Here is a 22,642-nt window from a genome sequence, read left to right as displayed (position 1 = left end):
AATCTTTCCATGCAAGAAATGCACAATATTCATGAAAAACACAACGTTTAATCCTCAACCTCTATTTCTTTTGGTATCTATGGGAGGCCATAATAATAGGGCGCCTGCTTGATAACAAGTGCAATGATTGACTTCTAAAGTGAAAAGAATTGCCAATGGTGAAAGGGTTAAAGTTTTGGTCCTTCATGTAGTAGGCCCCTGTAGTAACCATGACAACTGTTATGAGCTCATAAACACAAGTCATAAAGAAGATTCCATAAAAGAAGGTTGTGCTGCCATGATCAGTGCCATTACTGATGCGCCTGAGGACGTTGAGCTTGACCACCCCACGTAATGTGCCCACCTTGGTGTAATTTGGAAGTTCTAGCAGGTAAAGGGGTTGTCTGCTACAGACACCCCCAGGGTATATGAAGGTACCAGAGGGGGGTCCCCAGCACAGGATCCACTTCTTTTACCCTCTCCAGAGAGCAGCTCTCATTTAGAAATTCCTGGCTATGCCTTTAATGGGTGATACATTGGGAGGGATACTCAACCAATTAGAGGTTATCCGAAATGAACAACCCCTGTAACCAAGTGTCCAACTTCTGGAGAGTTGAACCTGGATCTGTGAGGGAGAAATTGTTCAATCAGGTCAACCAAATTAGTTGTAGCAATTCTTGGGGTGACAGATATAGCATCCAGATCTCCCCCACATCCAGATTATCACATTTATAGTCTAAATTTATTATTTCATTGTCTGTAAATCTGGTAAAATGTACAAATTGTAAAACTGCTGTTACATCTGTTATACTGTATGTACATCTGTTATTTGATCCTAGATTGTTAATCACTTTATCTCACAATAGGGACTAATAGGGACTCATTAGGTAAAAGTCGACGGTGAGCGGGGGCGCCAACTGCGAAGGTAATAGGGCGCCGACCTCCGCTGCAAGGTAGGGGCAGTCATAGGGCTCATTAGGGTCAGCCCCCTTGTGTGTTGTTTTCTTATTTAATGTATTGGATGTGGGGTTTCCCCTCCTTTTAACCTTATTAATAAATTCTAAGTTTTAGGAGTTTTTTGTTTATGATATACATTTGTTATATATTGGCACTAACTCTCTAAGCCCAGGGGAAGGGCAATCCTCCGGCCATGGTTCCCTAGAGGTTTCCCCCACAGGGGGGTTTTCCTCTCCTGAGCGCTGGAGGGTGACTCTCCGTGAGTCGAGGGTGTGCCATTTTCAGTGTCATGTAAATTTCAATAAAATTGGGACCATTTGACACCTAATTGCAATGTGTTGTGTATTTATTTTGTGTGTTTCTGTCTGGTTCATTTTGTTCGGGAGTCTATCACATACCACATAGAGTCACACGGCAGGGAATCTGCTGGTGACACAGGACCCTCACTTACTCAATAAGTGCATCTTGCCCCATTAGTTGCTCCTGCTCTCGTGAATAGGATGAAGCAGAGAAGTCAGCGCATTACAGTATAACTCCCGCATTCTTGGAATAAGGACATATTTTACAGCACTATTACACACACACAGTCAGTATTTTGGTCAGTATTTTCCATCAGTATTTGTAAGTCCCGAAAATCAAAGGGGAACAAACACAGAAAAAAAGAATAACTGAAACATTTGCACCTCTTCTGTGTTTTGGATCTACCTCTGTTCTCTTAAGCAAATAATGACGGAAAAACTCGCCATGTAAAAGTGCCATGAATCCATCCTGACTTTCTTACTACAGTCACATAAGCGGCTGATTTCACATTTTGGGTTGCAGATAAGCCGGAGAGGTTACAAGCATTAAAGGAGTTTTCCGGTTTGGGAAAACCCGTCCCCTGGTTGTAGTTTATTTAAAAAGGAAAAAAAAAAAAACCCCTGTATTTTACTCACCCTGCCCAGGAAAGACTGAGCTGCCTATGATTGCTTCCAGGGTCGGACTAGGGTGCCAGGGGCCTGTGTCGCCCGGAGACCAGGGGGTACTCAGATCCGGGCCACGAGGTCACTTCTGTGGGTATCACGGTGGCGTGACCCGGTCTGTGATCCCAGGCTCCACAGTAAAAGGGGGTTTGGTAAGGGAGATTGTCCGTGACGCCACCCACAGTTGTGGTGATTGTGGACACCACCGCTGCGATGAAGGTGCGGGACTCCCGGGAACAGTGTTGGGATGCAGCTTAGAATGTTAACCCCTCCGTGGGTAGGGCAGTTGGTCCCGGGGCCCGTTTGGGGATAAGCAGGGAGCAGGGCGCAGTGCTGCGGTGCGGTGCCTGAGGGCACGGGCGTACTCACAAGTATTTCACACAGAGTCACTGGTAACTAGGAATTGCCGGTGTCCGCAGCCTTCGGTACGGGGGTGTTAGTGTCCCACACACGGTGCAGCAGCTCCTGTTGTTCTTTCCCTGCAGCCAGGTGCCTCTCTCTCCACTCTCTTCCTCTTTCTCCTCAGCCGGGAACGGGGAATCCACTCCCCTGCAGTGATCCGGGTCACCCTAGGTACCGGTGGGCCACTACCCTGCCCCGGCTACCTCTGGCCCCTTCCTCACTAACAGCCTTTCCCGGCCCTTTTGGAGCACGCTTCACTATCAGCCTGGGAGCTACAACTCCAGACTCCTCTTCTGTCTGTCTCTCCACACACTCTGCTCCAGCCCCTCCCCTCTGCTCTGCTTTTCTCTTACCCTGGGGGATGTGGTTTGTCCTGCTGCATCGGTGTGGGATCAGGTTACCAAGGAGGATTAACTCTTTCTGTGACAACCTGGCTTAGCCAGGGCGTCACACACCCCCCTGGTAAAACACGGCCCGTTCTCGGGCCGTCTGGACACCAACATTTATTGAAACTGAAAAAAAAGGAAAAATCAACACATTACAATCATACATCTTCCCACATCGGGAGGTACGTTTTCTAGAACTTTAAACTGTTCTGCCACCCCACACCTGCGGAGCAGATGGCCTCCTCCTGAACTTGAGGGCGTTCAACAGGGGTGACAGTCCATAGAACAGTCAACTTTTTTAACTTGTGGGTAGCCGTCCATGCTCCACTACCACTGCCGCTACCACCACTCCCAGTACGGGGCACGGGTTCCGTGCTCTGCCTCCTGATCAGAAGCCAGGCCCACTTGGATGCCCTCGGCGCCGGCTACAACTGGCCTCGCTAACTGCCGAGGGCTCCATCTCTCACTGGCCTGCTCCTCCCCTCTGCAGGTGCACTCCGGCTGCTCCACAGCCATGACGGGGTACCTGGGAGCGGCTGGCGCCACATCTGGGGCAGACTTCCAATCGGGTGCCACCTCCGTTGCGGCCGGGCGGACTGCCGGAGCCGACGTCATCACCGTGGCGGCTGGGCGTACTGCCGGAGCCGGGTAAGATGTCATCGGGGTTGCGGCTACTGCTTGTCCAGGAACGGAATTAGGCAAAGTCCTGGCGTCCCTGCCTTTACAGTCCTGGTCACATAAACTGCGGTTCCTTCCTCCTGCTCCCCCTTGGTACTCGGGAGCAGTCCTTCTAGCAACTTTTAAAGTTTTCCTTTTGCTTCCGGTCCTCCGGAGCTTCACTTCCGCCCGCGTTCTCAGGGGGCGGAGCCTCTTTTTCGCGCCCACCGCTTGGGGAAGAAGGCGCTGGGCGGGAGATTTTCGCACCCAAAATGGCGGCAAAGATGGCGACTTTCAAAATTTTTTACAGCGGAACACCGCTGACAGTCCAGAACAAGGCGCACTTCCTCCAGGTAACTGGATGAGTTCGATCCTGTTCGTGACGCCAAATGTGTCGCCCGGAGACCAGGGGGTACTCAGATCCGGGCCATGAGGTCACTTCTGTGGGTATCACGGTGGCGTGACCCGGTCTGTGATCCCAGGCTCCACAGCAAAAGGGGGTTTGGTAAGGGAGATTGTCCGTGACGCCACCCACGGTTGTAGTGATTGTGGACACCACCGCTGAGATGAAGGTGCGGGACTCCCGGGAACAGTGTTGGGATGCAGCTTAGGATGTTAACCCCTCCGTGGGTAGGGCAGTTGGTCCCGGGGCCCGTTCGGGGATAAGCAGGGAGCAGGGGGCAGTGCTGCGGTGCGGTGCCTGAGGGCACGGGCGTGCTCACAAGTATTTCACACAGAGTCACTGGTAACTAGGAATTGCCAGTGTCCGCAGCCTTCGGTACGGGGGTGTTAGTGTCCCACACACGGTGCAGCAGCTCCTGTTGTTCTTTCCCTGCAGCCAGGTGCCTCTCTCTCCACTCTCTTCCTCTTTCTCCTCAGCCGGGAACGGGGAATCCACTCCCCTGCAGTGATCCGGGTCACCCTAGGTACCGGTGGGCCACTACCCTGCCCCGGCTACCTCTGGCCCCTTCCTCACTAACAGCCTGTCCCGGCCCTTTCAGAGCACGCTTCACTATCAGCCTGGGAGCTACAACTCCAGACTCCTCTTATGTCTGTCTCTCCACACACTCTGCTCCAGCCCCTCCCCTCTGCTCTGCTTTTCTCTTACCCTGGGGGATGTGGTTTGTCCTGCTGCATCGGTGTGGGATCAGGTTACCAAGGAGGATTAACTCTTTCTGTGACAACCTGGCTTTGCCAGGGCGTCACAGGCCTACCACGGAAATTGCCTCTAGGGGCCCGTACTATGGCTACCATAAACGTTTTTATTACTTGATCATTTCCGGCTTCTCTCAGTATAACATGAGCCTATTAGCAAACTCTACAGTGTGCAGAAGAGCCCTGTCCTGTGCCTGCAAATAGCGCAGAAGAGCCCTGTTCTGTGCCTGCAGATAGCGCAGGAGAGCCCTGTCCTGTGCCTGCAGATAGCGCAGAATTTCTTGTAGCATCTTATTTATTGTAGTTACTAATGGAATCTATTATTTACAGTCAGTCGCAGTGTTTCTTACACGCGGACATTCCTTGTCCTAGGAAAACCACTGAATCCATCAGCCAAACAATAATCAAAGAGAAGCAAAATGTTATCCAGCATCTTCATATGAAAACGTTTACTAAAATGAATCCCCCTCTGCGGCCATCTATCCACCATATAGGGAAACTCCCTGTAAGGGTGCATGCCCAGCCGTCCACGATCAGTGTTTGCAGCATGTTGGCTGTAGCATGGTTCAGCTGCATCCAAAACGCTGCGTTGTACAGTACAAGCACAGTGGATAGATTTCTAGAAATCCCATTCCCAATGTGATTCTTTTTTCCGCAGCAAACACTGACATGCGGATCTTCTTTCTAGACCGCAGCATGTCAATTGTTTGCTGCGTAATCACATGATCCTCCGTAGGAAGAACACAAGTGAAAGACCGCAGTGCACTGAAGCCTGATTGTGGATACTGACAGCTGCGGTCTCCTGCAGAGGAGACGCGCGGCCCCGCAGGTCAGAACCCGCTGCGGGGAGTCCTGATCGTGGGCACATACCTTAAGAGTCAGTGTGTGGAGGTGTGAAGCATTACCACCCAATACACTTTTCCATTTTGAGACTCTGGTGGATATTTGTCTTTACTATAGTTTCTAAACTAGTTTTACATGTTGATAAAACCCTTCACTAGTCCTGTGTATTCTAACAATACTGCTCTATAGACAGATCAGGCTTTTTTTTTCTTTTTTACATATACAGTATTGATACTGAAGCTCCTCCTGTGCTATCATCACATATAGAGGCCCCTTGAAGAGTATTTACATATAGCCTAAGATAATAACACTGACGCTGGGGGTACAGGATAAACAATGGGAGGCAATCACAAACACCTAAAAACACCTGGAAAACACCCTCAAAGTTGTCCAAAAGGTGCCATACAACTCCCAAGACAACACAAACACAGCTGGACGAGGAAAAAGAGGAGGAGACACAGATATAGGCATGGCACGCCCTTCTAATATCATGTAAAACACAGCAAGGGGACTGCAAGCAGACTCTCCCTTTTTTCTAAAAATTGGGCCCCACAGACACTACTTCAGTGGCAGCACTTGTGCCCCAGTTGCAAACAGGATGTTTTGATTTGCATCAAGCACATTCCAAAATACGCCAGCCTTAGCTATCGCCTGGATGACTCCGGAGAAGGTCTAGCAAAGTCTTTGCTGAACCCAGATCTGTTCATCTTGGATCATTTTTAAAAACAACGCAAGGGTTATTCCAAGCAGAGTCTCACTTTTTTCCAAAAATTGGGCAACACAGACACCCCTTTAGTGGCAGCACTTGTGCCCCAGTTGCAAACTGGATGTGTTGCTTTGCATCAAGCACATTCAAAAATACCCAAGCCTTAACTGTCCCCAGGATGACACAAGGGTAGGTAGCAAAGTCCTTGCTGAACCATGACTTGTTCATCTTGGCTCATTTTTAAAAACACAGCAAGGGTTACTCCAAGCGGAGTCTCCCTTTTTTCCAGAAATTGGGCCACAGACACCACTTCAATGGCAATACTTGTGCCCCAGTTGCAAACTTGACAGGTACATTTGCATCAAGCACATTCCAAATACACAAGCATATACTCTCCCCAGGATGACACAGGGGTAGTAAATTCCTTGCGGATCCAAGACCTGTTCATTTTGATGAAGGTTAGTCTGTCCACATTGTCACTGGACAGACGTGTGCGCTTATCTGTCAGCACACACCCAGCAGCACTGAAGACACGTTCAGAGACAACGCTCGCAGCTGGACACGACAAGATCTCCAAGGCGTAAGTTGCGAGCTTTTTAGTGCATCATCTACCTTTCTTACAGTTGTTCGGGTCATTAAAAAAGGGAGCACATCGGATTGTCCACGGAAAGTAGTAGACATCTTACTTTTGCTGGAAGATGGCTTATCTTCAGCAGATGTTAATGTTGCTTTGCCACCTTCCCCACGGACACAAACTTTTTTTCCTTTTCCAACACGCCTGTTCCCCTTTCCACCAGCATCAGTCCTTTTGCCACTCATTTTGTAGCGACAAGATTAGTCACTTAAAATGTGGTAGCAAAAATTGAGTGGTGTAGATTGCAGAGGTGGTCTAACTTTATTGACAGCTGAAGAACCAAAACTGACTATCCCTGACAATGCAACTTTGGGACTAAAACTGGCAGCACTGTTTGCTATAAAAAAAACGTAGCAAAATGTGCAGGAGGGTAGAAAGCAGAGGTGGTGGGACTTGCTTGGCACAAGTGGGACACAAAATTAGTATAGCAGCTACTTTTTGAATGCCACTTATGTTCAGCACTGTTTTCTATAAAAATAGCGTAGCAAAATGTGCATCAGGGTTTAATGCAGAGGTGCTGGAAAATGCTTGGGACCAGTGGGACACAAAATTAGTATAGCAGCCACCTTTTGGATGCCACTTATGTTCAGCACTGTTTGCTATAAAAATAGCGCAGCTAAATGTGCATCAGGGTTTAATGTAGAGGTGCTGGAAAATGCTTGGCACAAGTAGGACATAAAAAAATTATAGCAGCCACTTTTTGGATGCCACTTATGTTCAGCACTGTTTGCTATAAAAAAAAGCGTAGCAAAATGTGCATCAGGGTTTAATGCAGAGGTGCTGGAAAATGCTTGGCACCAGTGGGACACAAAATTAGTATAGCAGCCACTGTTTGGATGCCACTTATGTTCAGCACTGTTTGCTATAAAAATAGCGTAGCAAAATGTGCATCATGGTTTAATGCAGAGGTGCTGGAAAATGCTTGGCACCAGTGGGACACAAAATTAGTATAGCAGCCACTTTTTGGATGCCACTTATGTTCAGCACTGTTTGCTATAAAAATAGCGTAGCAAAATGTGCATCACGGTTTAAAGCAGAAGTGCTGGAAAATGCTTGGCACCAGTGGGACGCAAAATTAGTATAGCAGCCAATTTTTGGATGCCACTTATGTTCAGCACTGTTTGCTATAAAAATAGCGTAGCAAAATGTGCATCAGGGTTTAATGCAGAGTTGCTGAAAAATGCTTGGCACCAGTGGGACACAAAATTAGTATTGCAGCCACTTTTTGAATGCCATTTATGTTCAGCACTGTTTGCTATAAAAATAGCGTAGCAAAATGTACATCATGGTATAAAGCAGAGGTGCTGGAAAATGCTTGGCACCAGTGGGACACAAAGTTAGTATAGCAGCCACTTTTTGATGCCACTTATGTACAGCACTGTTTGCTAAAAAAAATAGCGTAGCAAAATGTGCATCAGGGTTTATTGCAGACGTGCTGGAAAATGCTTGGCACCAGTGGGACACAAAATTAGTATAGCAGCCACTTTTTGGATGCCACTTATGTTCAGCACTGTTTTCTATGAACATAGCATAGCAAAATGTTCATCAGAGTTTAATGCAGAGGTGCTGGAAAATGCTTGGCACCAGTGGGACACAAATTTAGTATAGTAGCCACTTTTTGGATGCCACTTATGTTCAGCACTATTTGCTAAAAAAAATAGCGCAGCAAAATGTGCATCAGGGTGGTTTAATGCAGAGGTGCTGGAAAATGCTTGGCACCAGTGGGACACAAAATTAGTATAGCAGCCACTTTTTGGATGCCACTTATGTTCAGCACTGTTTTCTATAAACATAGCATAGCAAAATGTTCATCAGAGTTTAATGTAGAGGTGCTGAAAAATGCTTGGCACCAGTGGAACACAAATTTAGTATAGTAGCCACTTTTTGGATGCCATTAATGTTCAGCACTGTGTGTTATATATAAAGCGTAGCAAAATGTGCATCAAGGTTTAATGTATAGGTGCGGGAAAATGCTTGGCACCAGTGGGACACAAAATTAGTATAGCAGGCACTTTTTGGAGGCCACTTATGTTCAGCACTGTTTGCTATAAAAATAGTGTAGCAAAATGTGCATCAGGGTTTAGTGCAGAGGTGCTGGAAAATGCTTGGCACCAGTGGGATACAAAATTAGTATAGCAGCCACTTTTTGGATGCCACTTATGTTCAGCACTGTTTTCTATAAACATAACGTAGCAAAATGTGAATCAGGGTTTAATGCAGAGGTGCTGGAAAATGCTTGGCACCAGTGGGACACAAAATTAGTATAGCAGCCACTGTTTGGATGCCACTTATGTTCAGCACTGTTTGCTATAAAAATAGCGTAGCAAAATATGCATGAGGGTTGAATGCAGAGGTGCTGGGACTTGCTTGGCACCAGTGTGACTCTGAATTAGTATAGCAGACACTTTGTGGATGCCACTTATTTTCAGCACTGTTTGCTATAAAAATAACATAGCAAAATGTGCATCAGGGTTTAATGCAGAGGTGCTGGAAAATGCTTGGCACCAGTGGGACAACAATGGAGTATAGCAGCCACTTTTTGGATGCCACTAAGTTTCAGCACTGTTTGCTATAAGAATATCGTAGCAAAATGTGCATGAGGGTTGAATGCAGAGGTGTTGGAAATTGTTTGGCACCAGTGGGACAACAATGGAGTATAGCAGCCAATTTTTGGATGCCACTTATGTTCAGCACTGTTTGCTATAACAATAGCATAGCAAAATTTGCATCAGGGTTTAATGCAGAGGTGCTGGAAATGCTTGGCACCAGTGGGACACAAAATTAGTATAGCAGCCACTTTTTGGATGACACTTATGTTCAGCACTGTTTGCAATAAAAAAAAGCGTAGCAAAATGTGCATCAGGGTATAAAGCAGAGGTGCTGGAAAATGCTTGGCACCAGTGGGACACAAAGTTAGTATAGCAGCCACTTTTTGGATGCCACTTATGTCCAGCACTGTTTGCTAAAAAAAATAGTGTAGCAAAATGTGCATCAGGATTGATTGCAGACGTGCTGGAAAATGCTTGGCACCAGTGGGACACAAAATTAGTATAGCAGCCACTTTTTGGATGCCACTTATGTTCAGCACTGTTTTCTATGAACATAGCATAGCAAAATGTTCATCAGAGTTTAATGCAGAGGTGCTGGAAAATGCTTGGCACCAGTGGGACACAAATTTAGTATAGTAGCCACTTTTTGGATGCCACTTATGTTCAGCACTATTTGCTAAAAAAATAGCGTAGCAAAATGTGCATCAGGGTGGTTTAATGCAGAGGTGCTGGAAAATGCTTGGCACCAGTGGGACACAAAATTAGTATAGCAGCCACTTTTTGGATGCCACTTATGTTCAGCACTATTTTCTATAAACATAGCATAGCAAAATGTTCATCAGAGCTTAATGCAGAGGTGCTGAAAAATGCTTGGCACCAGTGGAACACAAATTTAGTATAGTAGCCACTTTTTGGATGCCATTAATGTTCAGCACTGTGTGTTATATATAAAGCGTAGCAAAATGTGCATCAAGGTTTAATGTAGAGGTGCGGGAAAATGCTTGGCACCAGTGGGACACAAAATTAGTATAGCAGGCACTTTTTGGATGCCACTTATGTTCAGCACTGTTTGCTATAAAAATAGTGTAGCAAAATGTGCATCAGGGTTTAGTGCAGAGGTGCTGGAAAATGCTTGGCACCAGTGGGATACAAAATTAGTATAGCAGCCACTTTTTGGATGCCACTTATGTTCAGCACTGTTTTCTATAAACATAACGTAGCAAAATGTGAATCAGGGTTTAATGCAGAGGTGCTGGAAAATGCTTGGCACCAGTGGGACACAAAATTAGTATAGTAGCTACGTTTTGGATGGCACTTATGTTCAGCACTGTTTGCTATAAAAATAGCGTAGCAAAATGTGTATCAGGGTTTAATGCAGAGGTGCTGGAAAATGCTTGTCACCAGTGGGACACAAAATTAGTATAGCAGCCACTGTTTGGATGCCACTTATGTTCAGCACTGTTTGCTAAAAAAAATAGCGTAGGAAAATGTGCATCAGGGTTTAATGCAGAGGTGCTGGGACTTGCTTGGCACCACTGTAACACTAAATTAGTATAGTAGACTCTTTGTGGATGCCAGTTATTTTCAGCACTGTTTGCTATAAAAATACCGTAGCAAAATGTGCATCAGGGTTTAGTATAGAGGTGCTGGAAAACGCTTGGCACCAGTGGGACAACAATGGAGTATAGCAGCCACTTTTTGGATGCCACTATGTTTCAGCACTGTTTGCTATAAGAATATCATAGCAAAATGTGCATGAGGGTTGAATGCAGAGGTGTTGGAAATTGTTTTGCACCAGTGGGACAACAATGGAGTATAGCAGCCACTTTTTGGATGCCACTTATGTTCAGCACTGTTTGCTATAAGAATAGCGTAGCAAAATGTGCATCAGGGTTTAATGCAGAGGTGCTGGAAAATTCTTGGCACCAGTGGGACAACAATGGAGTATGTCAGCCACTTTTTGGATGCCACTAATTTTCACCACTGTTTGCTATAAGAATAGCATAGCAAAATCTGCATGAGGGTAGAATGCAGAGGTGCTGGAAATTTCTTGACACCAGTGGGACAACAATGGAGTACAGCAGCCACTTTTTGGATGCCACTAAGTTTCAGCACTGTTTGCTATAAAAATAGCATAGCAAAATGTGCATGAGGGTTGAATGCAGAGGTGCTGGAAATTGCTTGGCACCAGTGGGACAACAATGGAGTATAGCAGCCACTTTTTGGATGCCACTAATTATCAGCACTGTTTGCTATAAGAATAGCATAGCAAAATGTGCATGAAGGTTGAATACAGAGGTGCTGGGACTTGCTTGGCACCAGTGTGACACTAAATTAGTATAGCAGACACTTTGTGGATGCCACTTATTTTCAGCACTGTTTGCTATAAAAATAGCGTAGCAAAATGTGCATCAGGGTTTAATGCAGAGGTGCTGGAAAATGCTTGGCACCAGTGGGACACAAAATTAGTATAGTAGCTACTTTTTGGATGCCACTTATGTCCAGCACTGTTTGCTAAAAAAAATAGCGTAGCAAAATGTGCATCAGGGTTTAATGCAGAGGCGCTGGAAAATGCTTGGCACCAGTGGGACACAAAATTAGTATAGCAGCCACATTTTGGATGCCACTTATGTTCAGCACTGTTTTCTATAAACATAGCATAGCAAAATGTTCATCAGAGTTTAATGCAGAGGTGCTGGAAAATGCTTGGCACAAGTGGGACACAAATTTAATATAGTAGCCACTTTTTGGATGCCATTAATGTTCAGCACTGTGTGTTATATATAAAGCGTAGCAAAATGTGCATCAGGGTTTAATGTAGAGCTGCGGGAAAATGCTTGGCACCAGTGGGACACAAAATTAGTATAGCAGCCACTTTTTGGTTGCCACTTATGTTCAGCACTGTTTTCTATAAAAATAGCGTAGCAAAATGTGCATCAGGGTTTAATGCAGAGGTGCTGGAAAATGCTTGGCACCAGTGGGACACAAAATGAGTATAGCAGCCACTTTTTGGATGCCACTTATGTTCAGCACTGGGTGTTATATATCAAGCGTAGCAAAATGTGCATCAGGGTTTAATGCAGAGGTGCTGGAAAATGCTTGGCACCAGTGGGACAACAATGGAGTATAGCAGCCACTTTTTGGATGCCACTAATTTTCAGCACTGTTTGCTATAAAAATAGCGTAGGAAAATGTGCATCAGGGTTTAATGCAGAGGTACTGGGACTTGCTTGGCACCAGTGTGACTCTAAATTAGTATAGCAGACACTTTGTGGATGCCACTTATTTTCAGCACTGTTTGCTATAAAAATAACATAGCAAAATGTGCATCAGGGTTTAATGCAGAGGTGCTGGAAAATGCTTGGCACCAGTGGGCAACAATGGAGTATAGCAGCCACTTTTTGGATGCCACTATGTTTCAGCACTGTTTGCTATAAGAATATCGTAGCAAAATGTGCATGAGGGTTGAATGCAGAGGTGTTGGAAATTGTTTGGCACCAGTGGGACAACAATGGAGTATAGCAGCCACTTTTTGGATGCCACTTATGTTCAGCACTGTTTGCTATAACAATAGCATAGCAAAAGTTGCATCAGGGTTTAATGCAGAGGTGCTGGAAATGCTTGGCACCAGTGGGACACAATATTAGTATAGCAGCCACTTTTTGGATGCCACTTATGTTCAGCACTGTTTGCTATAAAAAGAGCATAGCAAAACGTGCATCAGGGTTTAATGCAGAGGTGCTGGAAAATTTGTTGCACCAGTGGGACAACAATGGAGTATGGCAGCCACTTTTTGGATGCCACTAAGTTTCACCACTGTTTGCTATAAGAATAGCGTAGCAAAATGTGCATGAGGGTTGAATGCAGAGGTTCTGGAAATTGCTTGGCACCAGTGGGTAAACAATGGAGTATAGCAGCCACTTTTTGGATGCCACTACTTTTCAGCACTGTTTGCTATAAGAATAGCGTAGCAAATTGTGCATGAGGGTTTAATGCAGAGGTGCTGGGACTTGCTTGGCACCAGTGTGACACTAAATTAGTATAGCAGACACTTTGTGGATGCCACTTATTTTCAGCACTGTTTTCTATAAAAATAGCAAAGCAAAATGTGCATCAGGGTTGAATGCAGAGGTGCTGGAAGATGCTTGGCAGCAGTGGGACAACAATGGAGTATGGCAGCCACTTTTTGGATGCCACTAAGTTTCAGCACTGTTTGCTATAAGAATAGCATAGCAAAATGTGCATGAGGGTTGAATGCAGAGGTGCTGGAAAATGTTTGACACTAGTGGGACACAAAATTAGTATAGCAGCCACCTTTTGGATGCAACTTATGTTCAGCACTGTTTGCTATAAAAATAGCATAGCAAAATGTGCATCAGGGTTTAATGCAGAGGTCCTGGAAGATGATTGGCACCAGTGGTACACAAAATAAGTATATAAGTATAGAAGCCACTTTTTGGATGCCACTTATGTTCGGTACTGTTTGCTTTAAAAATAGCATAGCAAAATGTGCATGAGGGTTTAATGCAGAGGTGCTGGAAATTGCTTGACACCAGTGGGACACAAAATTAGTATAGCAACACTTTTTTGGATGCCACTTATGTTCAGCACTGTTTTCTATAAAAATAGCGTAGCAAAATGTGCATCAGGGTTTAATGCAGAGGTGCTGGAAAATGCTTGGCACCAGTGGGACAACAATGGAGTACAGCAGCCACTTTTTGGATGCCACTAAGTTTCAGCACTGTTTGCTATAAAAATAGCGTAGCAAAATGTGCTTGAGGGTTGAATGCAGAGGTGCTGGAAATTGCTTGGCACCAGTGGGACAACAATGGAGTATAACAGCCACTTTTTGGATGCCACTAATTTTCAGCACTATTTGCTATAAGAATAGCGTAGCAAAATGTGCATGACGGTTGAATGCAGAGGTGCTGGGACTTGCTTGGCATAAGTGGGACACAAAATTAGTATAGCAGACACTTTGTGGTTGCTACTAAGTTTCAGAACTGTTTGCTATAAAAATAGCATAGCAAAATGTGCATGAGGGTTGAATGCAGAGGTGCTGGAAATTGCTTGGCATCAGTGGAACAACAATGGAGTATAGAGCCACTTTTTGGATGCCACTAAGTTTCAGCACTGTTTGCTGTTAAAAATAGCGTGGCAAAAGTGGGCAGGTGGGTACAGTGGCCGTGTTCTCGGGGTCACTGGACAGGAAAGGAAGCCTCACTTTCTATCCTCCCTAATGGTGAAACGCAGCAAGGAATTCCCTGAGCTTAGGTACACAGACGCTGTTATCTGAAGCTGTATACAGCGTTTTCACGAACCTGACTGTCACCTATGGCTCTGAGCCCAAGGAAATCAGCCCTGAAAAGGGCTGAAATAAACTTCTGTTCCTAATCTATAGAGCGCTGTGTGTATAGCGTACACAGCCGGAGCGGCGACAGGAGCTGCGTGAGCTGCGTGTCAAACATATGAGGGGACAGTACAGAGACCTTTCCAAAGATCTCTTTACACCTAGGCCTGCGACTGGAACACGGGAGCATCCACTACGTCTTGAGGAATGAAGGTTTAATCACAATCACAGACGAGGATTCTTTACTGTACGAGCAGTGAGACTATGGAGCTCTCTGCCGCATGATATTGTAATGAGTGATTCACTACTAACATTTAAGCAGAGCCTGGATGCCTTTCTTGAAAAATATAATATTACCAGTTATGTATATAAGATTTTATGACAGGGTGTTGATCCAGGGAACTAGTCTGTTTGCCGTATGTGGAGTCAGGAAGGAATTTTTTTCCCCATTATTTGACACATTGGTTTTTTTTTGCCTTCCTCTGGATCAACATGTTAGGCTTCTCCCTTCAACCTTAAAAACTATGAAACTATGAAACTATAAAACCTACATGCAGAAAGCAGATAATGGCGCCGTGAGGGAAAATGGCCATATTTATAATGCAAGGACATGTGACATTCACAGCCTTTGCTTGTCTGGCAAAAAAGACCACTTAGCTGTGTGTGTGTCTGTGATTGGCTGACATTCTGGCCCGCCCCACTGCATGCGTTTTTAGGGGGGGAAAAAAAAATGGCGATCGCCATTATCCCAGCAGCACTGATCTAAACGCGCCGCCCCTGCACACTATACGCTGAAATTTGATAATAGTGTGAATCACAGAGTGACTTACACTATTACAGTGAAAAGCCAGATAATAACTGACTAGCCTTTTTGCTGATCGAACCGTTATCGAACGTAACTCGAGCTGTCGAGCTTTTAACAAAAAGCTCGCATTCGTGTTCGATCTCAAGCACCCCCAAAATCACTCGAATATGAAATTGGTGAACCTCGAACATTGCTCAACTCTATTCTTAATGTCAGGCAAGTTTGATCCGGCCATTAAGAATCTCAAATAAAGGGTTAAAAAAAAGACACCACACAGTGAAAAAATACCTTAATAGAAATAAATACACAGGCACACTTAGAGACTCCATGTTTATTACTCCCTCTCATCTCTCCACGATCCTGGTCTTCTATCTTCTTTCTCCTTCAACCCATGCAGTCCTGCTACATCAGACAGCACTGCATGGGAGGAAGACGCTGCTGCTCCCCGTGCAGTCTAATCACTCAGTGAGAGTGAGCAGAGGCTGCGGGCTGTAAGCGGTGACGTCACCGCTGCCACCGTTGCTAAAGTAATCTGCCAGGCGGTTACTATAGCAACGGTGCTCCGATCACATGATTCCCGGTGCCACAATTCACCAGCTGTGGTAGCCAGTCCTTGCATGCGGGCTGACTCTGTAAAGAGCGCCCACATGCAGGAACGGGGAAGCCGACCATGTGCCAGAGCATCTTGCCGGTGCACGGAGATGCACAAATGAGCACTGCGTACCGGAGACATGCACTGACAGGACCTAGCATGACGTCTAGCCATGTGACCAGTCTGTAGCCAATGAGATAATACACACATGACTGGTCACATGCTATTTTGACGTCACGGAAGGTCCTATCATCAGTGCTGGTTACCGGGAGGACGCAGCGATTATCGGAAGGAAAAGCGGCGGGAAACAGAGTGCAGGACGTGTCGTGGGGACCTGTAAGTGTTATGGCAGTGATTATTAACTGTATGTGTACATGTATAATGTGTTTGTGTTTGCCTGCCATTGTTTTCAATAGGGTTCGAATGGGTTCGTCGTTCGCCGAACGAAGACTCCGTTTGATGAACCGAACTGAACTCGAACTCTAAGGGGGTGTCTCATCTTTACTCAGGAGGAGCATCGTGAGCACAGCAGTTAGAATCTAACCATTTATTTGCTAAACTGGAAAAATGTAAATTTGAAGTACAGCATGTTCAGTTCTTGGAACTTTGCTTGGCATCAGGGTTTTGGATAGACCTTCTGAAGATGCAGGCTGTCCCTCATTGGGTTCAACCGAGTAACCTGAAAGTGCTAGATGGATTATTGCTATAGAATTCCAGCCCTTTTGTAAAGGGACTTTCCCTGATAGGAAAACACTTTGTATGTCAGCTGTGTTTTGTTTGTTCCCCTTCCCAACATCTTTCCTTTCTCCTCAGTTAGATTAGTTCGAGGATATTCTTATTTCATTGCCTATTTTCTTTTTCCCTCACTTCTGCATGTGCCTTAAGTTTCATCACCTTGTGTTCCCATATACCTCTGCACACATTCTTGGCTAACTGTGCGTAGTGGCCTTCCCTCTGGTTCCAGAGGAGGTACAAGAAAACCCTCAACAGCCTTATAGGATGCCAGGTCCGAAGTGCGGTTTTTAGTATTGTGGCTTGGAGTTTTCTAGTCTGTACAGCGACTAGTAGGGAGTCAGTGCAGATTATTTATGCTGTAGGCTTTATTATTTCCTTTTCCCATGTATCTATAAGAGGTGGTTGCATTACCCCCACTCCTACTGTGTTTTATGATGGTTTATGTGTGTTATCTCAATGTAAAGTGGCTTAATATATAATGTATTAAGGCAGCGGAGAGGACCACAGTTTATTAAAGAATAAGAAAGGGGAAGAAGAAAGCATATACCTGGCAGCTGGAGTCACAGAGAGCGAGATAGGGTGAGACTGAGTTCCCTGAAAGAAAGCGGCAGCAGAATTGTATAAATATAGACATGTTGGTCGTGAAGGTAGAAGATCTAATAAACTGTTTACAGCTGTCTTGCAAGAAGTTCTCCAGTGTCCTGTGTCTCTCTGCTATGTCTACGACAGTGATCGGCTGTGGGGTGGAGGACGATGCCATGAAAAAGATAGCAAAGGCCCCATTACACGCAATGACATCGCTAATGAGATGTCGCTGGGGTCACGGAATTCTTGACGCACATCCGGCCTCGTTAGCGAAGTCGTTGCGTGTGACGCGTACAAGCGACCGCTAACAATCCCAAATACTCACTAAATCGTTAATTGTTGACACGTCGTTCATTTTCAAAATATCGTTGCTTGTTCTGGACTCAGATTGTTCGTCAATCCTGAGGCAGCACACATCGCTATATGTGACACCCCGGGAACGACGAACAACAGCATTCCTGCGTCCTCCAGCAATGAAGTGGGAGTGACGTTTATGCGGCTGCTCTCCTCCCCTCCTCTTCTATTGGTGGCCCGCTGTGTGACGTCGCTGTGACGCCGCACAAACCGCCCCCTTAGAAATGAGGTTGTTCGGTGGCCACAGTGACGTCTTTAGGAAGGAAAGTTCGTGTGACGTGCACTACCGATATTGTTAGCCACGGGCAGCGATTTGCCCGTGATGCACAAACAACGAGGGTGGGTGCGATCGCTAGCGACATCGCTAGCGATGTCGCAGAGTGCAAAGCGGCCTTTAGTGTCGCACACACCGCCCAAAGTGGTTTACAAGCACCTGCTCTCACTGGCGAAGGAATGCGGAGCCCTCAAGGCCCGACGTCCGCACCTTCCTTCATATCAGTTAGTTATATGCATAGCACTGTATAATACACTGAGCAGCATGTTGCATAGCAGCTTTTTGAACAATTAGTGGGGGTATCAGGATCCAAACCGCAACAGATCTGATACATGTTAGTTAATTAAAAAAAAACTTAACTGAATGCTTTCTTTACAGATTAATATATGTGGTGGAAAAATAAAATCAGGTATACTTTCACATTGCATTTAAACTAGATTCTTTAACAGGGAGTATTAAAAATTCCATTACAAGCATAATAATGTTACGGGTACAATATTTTAACTATTTATCCATTAATTTTATCTTCTATAAAAATAAATTTAACATATGATTTTATTTCCTAATAAAAAAAATATTGCATTGAAAGGATTTTAGAAGTGCATATTTATCTTTTTTTTCTCAATAGCAGGTAATAATGTTGCTTAAATTACATAACATTGGTTATTATTTTAAACCTATTCATCCATTAAAGGAAAAAAAAAAATCAACTATCAGCATCAGAAATTTTGAAAAGGTTGCCGGTGACAAGGTAGGCGATATATTCACAGACATAATCCTTGCCTTGAAAATAAAATAAAAAGTAGACAGTTTCTATGCCTTCTAGCTGATTACAGTACACAGAAATGTGTTACATGTAGCTAACAAAACCACTAAAATATGTATCATTAAATCTGTGGGCAGACAGTCACTTTCACTGCTCCCGACAAGTCCCTTGGCTGTCTCATTCAGCTAGGATTGAAGATACTTTAAGAATTCAAATTATCACTTTCCAGACAGATGCGAAGAGGCACATTTACTCTCAACACAGCCAGCTGGAATTAATAATAGGGAGTGTTGGAAATAAACAGCTTGATCAGAACCTGATAAAGTTACAGAACCTATAGAGAGCTTAAATACTGCGCACCGATTATTCTCTTCACTATCAGTACTGAGAAGTATGTAGTATAATTCAAAAGATAAGAAAGGTAACATTTTACCAAAAAATGACTTCAGACTTGATGAAAAAAAAAATCAGCATGCCCACTGACAGACTGGCCCAAAGACCAGTTATGTTCTAGATAAAATAATAGATATGTTCTAGATAAAATAAAAATATAAATCCAAGTGCCGCAAAAAAGCAATAAAAAAGCAATTCCGCAAAAGTTTTTTTGTACACAAGGTTTTTTGGACAGTAAAAATAACCTGACAATATCATTCTCTAGGTCAATATTATAATATCACATACAATAGCCAATTATTGGCACACCATGTCCAGACCACATATTATCACCACGTAGTGTACAAATGATGCTACATACAAGGGACAAATCCTGCGCCACCATGACCAGATCACATTACTACATAGTAAAAGAATAATACCACATACAAGTGACATGTATTGCACATCATGACTAGGTCACTTACTGTATTATTTATTACTACATTATGATTAATCTGGTGATATTATTCGTTCACTAACAAAAACATTATTACTACCGTGTTTCCCCGATAGTAAGACACCCCCGATAGTAAGACATAGTGGGGGTTTTGGGGGGGTCGGCTAATGTAAGACGTACCCCAAAAGTAAGACGTAGTAAAAATTTATTTATTTATTTATTTTCTTCTTTACAGTACAGTTACAGCGGCCGAGCGCTCAGCTGAGCGCCCTGACATGCCGGTGGCCGAGTGCTCAGCTGAACGCCCTGACATGCCGGCGGCTGAGCGCTCAGCTGAGAGCTGACACATGCCGGCGGTCGGGCGCTCAGCTGAGCGCCCTGACATTCCGGCGGCTTAGCGCTCAGCTGAGAGCTGACACATGCCGGCGGTCGGGCGCTCAGCTGAGCGCCCTGACATGCCGGCAGCTTAGCGCTCAGCTGAGAGCTGACACATGCCGGCGGTCTGGCGCTCAGCTGAACGCCCTGAGATGCCGGCGGCTGAGCGCTCAGCTGAGAGCTGACACATGCCGTCGGTCGGGCGCTCAGCTGAGCGCCCTGACATGCCGGCGGCTTAGCGCTCAGCTGAGAGCTGACACATGCCGGCGGTCGGGCGCTCAGCTGAGCGCCCTGACATGCCGGCAGCTTAGCGCTCACCTGAGAGCTGACACATGCCGGCGGTCTGGCGCTCAGCTGAACGCCCTGACATGCCGGCGGCTGAGCGCTCAGCTGAGAGCTGACACATGCCGGCGGTCGGGCGCTCAGCTGAACGCTCGGCTACCGAGAAATGTTGAAATGTTGCAGTAATGGTAGCACAAAAGAGGATCCGCATCCTCTCCCTACCTATTCTCGATTTTATGAAATAAAAGACCTTGTATTTCATCTTGGTGAGTGCCTTTTCTCATTCCTCTTATTTGTGATTTCACTTGAGGTTACAGCTGGGATTCACAGGGTACCCCAGCTGTGACCTCAGGTGAACTCACCCGAGGTGAACTCATTCCAATCAGTGAAATTACCTCAGGTGAAGTCACTGAACTCAATGCCAGATTACTGACTGACTACTACTGGCTATGTTCGCATGTTCAGTATTTGGTTGTAGAAATGTCTGCATCAAATCTCCATCTCCAGGCAGAAAAATGCATCAGAACCGCATAGCCTTTCTGGTACATGTATCTGCCAGGAGAAGCAGATTTTCTACAACCAAATACTAAAATGCACATATAGCCTAAACTGGTAATCTGGCATTGAGTTCATTGAGGTAAGTTCATTGAGTTCACTGTGTTCTTTCAGTTTACCTGAGATGACTGCTGGGGTACCATGAAAACAGTCAGCTGTAACCTCAGGTGACCTTACTGATGTCGCTGCCCTCACAGATCCATCAGTATAACACTCTTACCGATGCTCCCACAATATCCTTCCCCTCTTTCCTGGAGGGAATGTCGGCTCTCACATCTTTCCAGTCCCTCAGAGGTCTGCTCTGTCCCCGGTCCCTGATGCCATCTCTTGGGGTTTATGCACATCGCAAAGGCCTCCTGGGAGTTCTCTTAGGGTGCATGTGCGTGCATGCAGGCACTTTCTCTTGAAGGGCCAGTACACCATAACCCTGTCAGCCAAGTCTACAATACTAGTTGATGCTGCATCGTACCCTGTCAGCTACGCCTGCTATACTGACTGCTACTGCATCGTATTTTATTGGTCAAGTGTGTTATACCAGCTGCTGCTGCATTGCACCCTATTGGCCAAGTCTGCAGTTCCAGCTGTCCAGGCTGCATCAACCATATCTGGGACTGTACAAAGTCGTACCCCTGGGGCCAGCTGTGGCAGCATCAGTCCTCCTGAGTGGCACCTGGTCTCACACCTGCAGCACAACACCCTTACAATTAAAGGCTCTGTTTAAAACCTGGTGTGTTTCCTAAGTTAAACCCCTTAAGGTTTTCTGTGTGCAGTAACCCAGTGGGTGCACTCCCTACGAGCATAACATTTATCTTACAGTTACAAATATATTCTCCTTGTGTATGGGGATCATTGTTGGACTATCAATTTCCTGTTTTGCATTTATGTGACTGTTTGTGTCCAAAAATGTTTTCAATAAAAACATGTGTTATTATTAGATATTAGTGAAGACTTATACATGCTATGTATTTGCCGCCCCGCGTCAGCAGCCGAGCTGCTTCAATCCGGATCCAAGGTGGCTCAAGGGGTCTCCGGACCCGGGGGTCATGCGGTTCCTCAAACGAAGGGGGTTATTTACAGGGGATGTGTTAGAGTTAGTGACGCCACCCGAGGTTTGTGGTAATATGGGGAGTACCACCGCTGCAGTTGGGAGTACCCGGGGGCGATAGAATGGGCAAGCCAGGTGTTAGGACCCTCCACGGGTAAGGGGGATACCCCGGGACTCAGTGAAGGCATTGGGGGGATGCCGTGGGGAGTGCAGGGGCCACTTTTGTACTCACTCAGTCCATAAAGCTGACACAGACAACCGGATAGACCAAAGTTCTGGACACTGCTGCCGCTGAGGGGAGTTTGCTCTGGTCCCGTCCCCAATGGTGTTGCCTGGGGATCCGTGACCTGCCTTCTGGCACTAAGTCACTTCTCGGTTGTCCCTGGTAGTGTGGAACTAGCCGGGTCCCGCTCCCCAGTATGGATAACTGTGGGAGCTTGCTCTCAGGGTTCACGCTTGTGATTTTCTGGACAGTATATGTGGAAAGTCCTTTCCCCCTCCTTGTGCTAGTACCCTGATTTTGGAGCGGGTAGAGAACGGATCTTGAAGGCTCCATTCTCGTCTGGTCAATTGTCAGGTTGCCTGAAGCTACTCCCTGACCTAGGGTCCACGTACCCCATCGTGCCTTGGTCCCAGCCCGGTGATGGTGCAAGGCCACCGGCTGTCCTCCTCGACAGTTCCGTGCCCCTTGCCACGATCCCCTGCGACCGGGGTCCAGCTCCTACTAGGCCAGACCACCATCTTTCACCTAGTTTCTCCAAGGAGCCCGGCTCCTGACTTCAACCTCCTCCTTCAACTCCCTAACTTCAACTCCCTGCTCCTGACACTCCTGACCTCCCTTTAACCAACCCCCCAAGTGGGC

This window comes from Anomaloglossus baeobatrachus, chromosome 2, assembly GCF_048569485.1.
Source record: "Anomaloglossus baeobatrachus isolate aAnoBae1 chromosome 2, aAnoBae1.hap1, whole genome shotgun sequence".
Lineage (NCBI taxonomy): Eukaryota > Metazoa > Chordata > Amphibia > Anura > Aromobatidae > Anomaloglossus > Anomaloglossus baeobatrachus.
The sequence above is the reverse complement of the archived record's forward strand: the minus strand, read 5'-3'. Positions refer to the sequence as shown.